The sequence below is a fragment of the Taudactylus pleione genome, unplaced genomic scaffold, assembly GCF_031769625.1.
Source record: "Taudactylus pleione unplaced genomic scaffold, aTauple2 ptg000063l, whole genome shotgun sequence".
Lineage (NCBI taxonomy): Eukaryota > Metazoa > Chordata > Amphibia > Anura > Myobatrachidae > Taudactylus > Taudactylus pleione.
The window spans coordinates 3185001-3190572 of record NW_028284465.1 but is presented as its reverse complement, the minus strand read 5'-3'; positions in this window follow the sequence as shown (position 1 = coordinate 3190572).

The window sequence follows — 5572 nt, the reverse complement described above, 5'->3', positions numbered from 1 at the left end:
GATGTGGTTATGCATAAAGTGTGGTTAAAATCAAGTGTGGTTTCTGAAGAGTTAAAAAAACAGTAGAAAAACATTGAACAACATCTAAGACCAGGCAATTACAAAATCATTACTTAAAAGAAGTTTGTTTTTTTCAAAATATAAAAAACACAATGTATCAAAAACTTCTTTTTATAATCTCATACCATGGAATCATCTCTAAGGGGGGTATTCTATATGGGAGCGAAAAGTCCGTGCTGGACTTTTTGCTCCACATCAGAGGTTTTACATGGATAAAGTATCGGGCGTGCACCCGCTTTATCCCCATATTCAATTTGAAAGCTGCGAAATTGGGACCCGGCGGAAAGGTAAGTATCGGGAAAAATTTGGGAATTTTTGGGAAAGCATCCAGGGACTTCCCTAATGATGTCCTGACATGCAGGATCATTATGGGTACCTCTGTTTTGGCCTGCGGAAGATAAGTATGGTTTTTAAATAGCAGCGGCAGGTGTTTTTTTCTGACAAGGAAGAAGGGGTGAAGAAGAGCACTTAGCTTTATTTTTTTACAAAAAAAAACTAGGTGCATCAAATTTAGGGTACATGAAAATGGGGCAAACATATTTTTAAGTCCTTATGGTGCATTTTTAAAATTCTTCAAAAATACACCTGCATGTACCACCTGCATTCTTTAAAACACCTGCCGCATAGTTGGGAACTCCTCCAGAATTTATTTAATTAGTTTAAAACGTGTTCCCCATATTTTTTTTTTTGAACCCCAAAATGTAACTTATTTTTTTGGGGTGTCTCTATATTTTTTTTTTAACTGTTTTTGACATTTTTAAGGGCCATTCCCAGGGGTGCAGGCTATTTTTTTTAAGCCTGTACTCTTAACCCCAATTTTGCACTTTTTTTCGCCTGCTAAAGGCTGGCGAAAAATTATCCCCGTTTATTTACATTGACTTTTCGCCTGGCAAATATTTTTATACTGTAGTGCAGCCATGGGTTGATTTTTGGGGCGTGGGTCCGCTGGATTGCTTTGGTTGGGCTGCTTCAGGGCATTGCATTATAAACACAATTTTCATATATTGCACTTTAAGCACCTCTATTGTTTGTTTAATATATATGTATTATTTTCACATCTTTATTTTTCACCTTACTATATGCAACAGCAGTTGCTCTTATCTTGTTTTTTATTTTTTTATTTTACACTTCACCTTTCCTTATTAGAGTGATGCCCTGGGGTGGCTCAGCTGGGCTGATTTGGGGGTGTCCTGTGCTCTGGATTTCAGCCCCTGAGTGTTAGGGACCTACCCTCAGAGGTTACCTGGGCACGGTGGGTAGGCCCATAACCATGGCCTTGATTATGCCAAAACCTCTATTTTTTATTTGCAAAATTCTATTGCAATATGTATTACTATATATAAAGAGTAATGTTGGAGTTGTGCATTCTTTTTTTGTGTTTACAACAATAGTCTCCACAGGTAGCACCACCCATTTTATATATATATATACTATATATATATACATATATATATATATATATATATATATATATATATATATATATATATACAGGTTGAGTCTCCCATATCCAAATATTCCGAAATACGGAATATTCCAAAATACGGAATAATTTTGGCATGACTCAGTTAATGAAACCTTTGATTTTTGATGGTTCATGTGCACAAACTTTGTCTGAGGCACAAATTATAAAATATATTGTATAAAATTACCTTCAGGCTGTGTGTATAAGGTGTATATGAAACATAAATGAATTTAATTTCTGTACACAAACTTTGCTTGAGCCACAAAATTATTGAAAATATTGTATAAAATGACCTGCAGGCTGTGTGTATAAGGTGTATATCACACAAATATTCAAAAATACGGAATATTCCATTATCCAAAATATCCCTGGTCCCAAGCATTTTGGATATGGGAGACTCAACCTGTATATATATTTAGGGTGTGCAGTCTAGGGCCCCTCTCCACATATTCTATTTAGTGTGCTCCTATGCACACCTGAAGGCATGAGGCACCTTCAACCTATGCTTGCACCCCTTCCCACCTGTCCCTATTGGTTTTAAGCAGGGATCTGGCATTTTGACTGCACTTTAGCAAGAGGTACAATCTAGGTAAGTCCTACAAATATTTATATACTGTAGTGCAGTCATGGGTTGATTTTTGGGGCGTGGGTCCCCTGGATTGCTTTGGTTGGGCTGCTTTAGGGCATTGCATTATAAACACAATTTTCCTTTTTTGCACTTTTAGCACCTCTATTGTTTGTTTAATATATATGTATTATTTTCACATCTTTATTTTCCACCTTACTACATGCAGCAGCAACTGCTCTTATCTATCCAACACCTTTTTACACTTCACCTTTCCTTATTAGAGTGATGCCCTGGGGAGGCTCAGCTGGGCTGGTTTGGGGATGTCCTGTGCTTTATTTTTTGTGTATCCAACAATAGTCTCCACAGGTAGCACCTCCCATTATATATATATATATATATATATATATATATATATATATATTTAGGGTGTGCAGTCTAGGGCCCCTCTCCACAACTACCCAGGGACTGTTGTTGGTCCTTGTCCAAAGATCACTCACCAAATGGATAATGACTTGGAAAAATATTAAGCTGGCAATATACAAAGTGGCCAAATGATAAGAGATCTCCACCAAACATCAGGTTCAATGCAGTGATCTTGCTCATATTCTAACATGAGTAATAATTAATGTATTTATGAACTTAAGCAGCCTGTACCAGCACACCCCACCCCAGAGCACACATCACCTCACATAACAAGCACCAATAGAGCTGGAGAAGGTGCACTTCACCTTTCTATGAAGCTGGTGTCTCACCAGGTGCTAATGCAGAAAACATACAATGCACGGTGACCCTGAATACTGATGCCGGCATTTCATGCAACTGCTCTGTGTGACTCAGGTTCTAATTTGGGTCAAAAGGCAAAACAAATATGTCCGATAGGAATGAGTCACGCCAAGCTTTGCGCCACGCATCATTTTGCTTTATCTGAGACTGTATACCACTTTCTTTGCAGCACAAATTGTTATACAAAGTGCGGAGTACACTGTAAGTGACTTAATATGCAGCTACGATACAAATAATAGGCTAAATTTAGTATGAAAGACTGGAAAACGCTACCTGTGATGGAGCATCTAGGTCATGACATATAGTGAGAAAAAGGAATATATGAAGCCACATGTGCGAGTCTCTCACTGTTATAAGTTATTAGTGAACATAGAGGAGCTGGTACTGAATTGGTGGTAAATCATAAAAAGTATGTCATTATGAATCTGGAACAAACCATCTGCAATGCAATGGGGGAAATGCCATTTATTATGTCTGCATGCAGGGTAAATACTGGCTGCTTTTGCATGTAGCCCACAATTGCTGGATAGCTTTATTTTTACACTGCAATTTAGGTCTGAGGGGCATGTTCAGCATTGCTCAGGTTTAGGCCACGCCCCCTCTTCACCTGGGCCCGGCGGCGCTCTCTATGGCCCTGCTTGCACTGTGTTCGCACTTGCAATCCATAGGATTGCATGGTGCAAACGCAGCCACGGCATGGCGTACCATGGCGCACACAGCTGCGGCAAATCACATGGCACGATGTGTGCACATGTTTGCAACGCAAGCGGAAAAGGTGCAAGAGGACACATCTGTAGCCATGTATCCCCATGTAACTGGGGTGTTGTATGCATTTGGCATATAATTTGTCACAGCAAGACTCACTTGGGTATGAGTGACATGTGGGTGTGTTAACCAAATACAAACCACTTGGCCTGTCTAGAAATAACTGAACTCCTCTCACACTCACTATTGAAAGAAACTCTGCCGCCACTAAGATGTACTTAGAGCTGACACTCTTTAACTTATTCCAAAATGCAATCACAGCCTAATTCAATCAGTTACTGCAAGCCAAACAATTCCCTACTTAAAGTAATCATTATAAACATCAAAACTCCCTGTCACATGATCGCAAGAACACAAAGACATAACTTTATTAAATGGGATCTAATATGACAAGTAAGTCACAATGACAAATTAACTTACAGAAATATAAATTCTAAAAATGTTTAAATAAAATGGTAATTAAATGCATAAACTCCAGAAGTTGACACATAAATCTCTGGTGCTATCTGTGGCCTGAAGAAAATTTGGAAGATTTCAAAGACTTCTACAGAATGGGCCTGAGTAGGATGCAGCCCTTCCCTGGTGTAAAGCCGTGTGTACTAATGTGCAAGGACTGAGAGGCCTCCTTTCATCATCATATAAGCTAAAAATATCACTTGGAGCTTCTTCAGACACAGCATCGGTTGCAACATTAAAACTTGTACCTCCCCTATGGCAGGTGCATCTACTCCATCAGTATGCGGCCTCGTATGTGAGCGGCCAGTGGGTATGCAACCGCTTCCACCGACATGCCTACAAAACTCCCATAACAATCCCATAACACGGACCATCTCCGAGCATCCACTAAGTCGCCACCCTGTCACCGCTCAGGAATGTCCAATACATTAGGGTGGCCCACTTTAACATTGTCAAAAACAAAGATGCTTGAATCATGCCTCCACATAGACTATTTTTGTCAATTATAATGTAGTAACTTGTACACCAAATTTTAGCTTTGTATGTTGTAGTTTAGTGGTCGCCCAGAAGTTTACTTTCTGGAAGCTGACACAAATGGAGATTATGCTTTCAAATGTCTTCTCATGTATGTTCGGCTCTACTGGAGGCCCATAAGTTGGAGTTTTCAACCGCTTTCAGAAAGAATGGAGAAGTATTGCTAAAAACATTTATAGTGCAGTGGATATTGCCCTCTTCCAAGATCCTGTATTAAACATATTACAACAGGAAATGTTAGAATATTTACCAAATGCAGTGGAAAAACAGCTACCAAGAGACGATTATCGAGAGCTTTTGCATTTATCTAATTTGTTTCTTGGTGGTGGAAATAGCAGTGAAACATTTTGAGCTCCTGGTCCTACTCACCAGGCTCGATGGATGGGTGAAGGTTTTTATGCTCTGAAAGTATGTCTCTTTATAAATCAGTTCCAGTTAACACCTAGAGAAGCAAACAACATGGTGAATTTGGCTTTGTTTGTAAGTCTGATTTATGTAAAGTATTGGAATGAAGCTCCATTGGCAATTAGTGCACCATATAATGACATCGAGCTCTTAAGTTTCCTAAAAATCTACCCCTGATGTAACAATTGGTAAGAGAGCTTACATTGCTTTTACCAGACACCTCTGGTTTCTTTCTGAACACTTGGTAGCTTCAGCATTTTTTTTACAATCGAGTGTCTGAAACCAAAGAAATAAATGGTAAAAAATCTGAAACGTCCACAGCTACCCGATTTTCCACGATGTATGCAACTATCTGAGGATGCAGATCTAAGTCTAGAAATGATCAATATAGGGCGACCCCTAAATATTGCTTGTTTAGAAAAGATTTTGGTGTACTACTCATTGATGTACTAAGGAATAAAAATAACCTTGTGGAGGAAAAAAATTTTAATGTTTTATTTTGTGGACCACCCTACAATACATGTTCAATATATTTC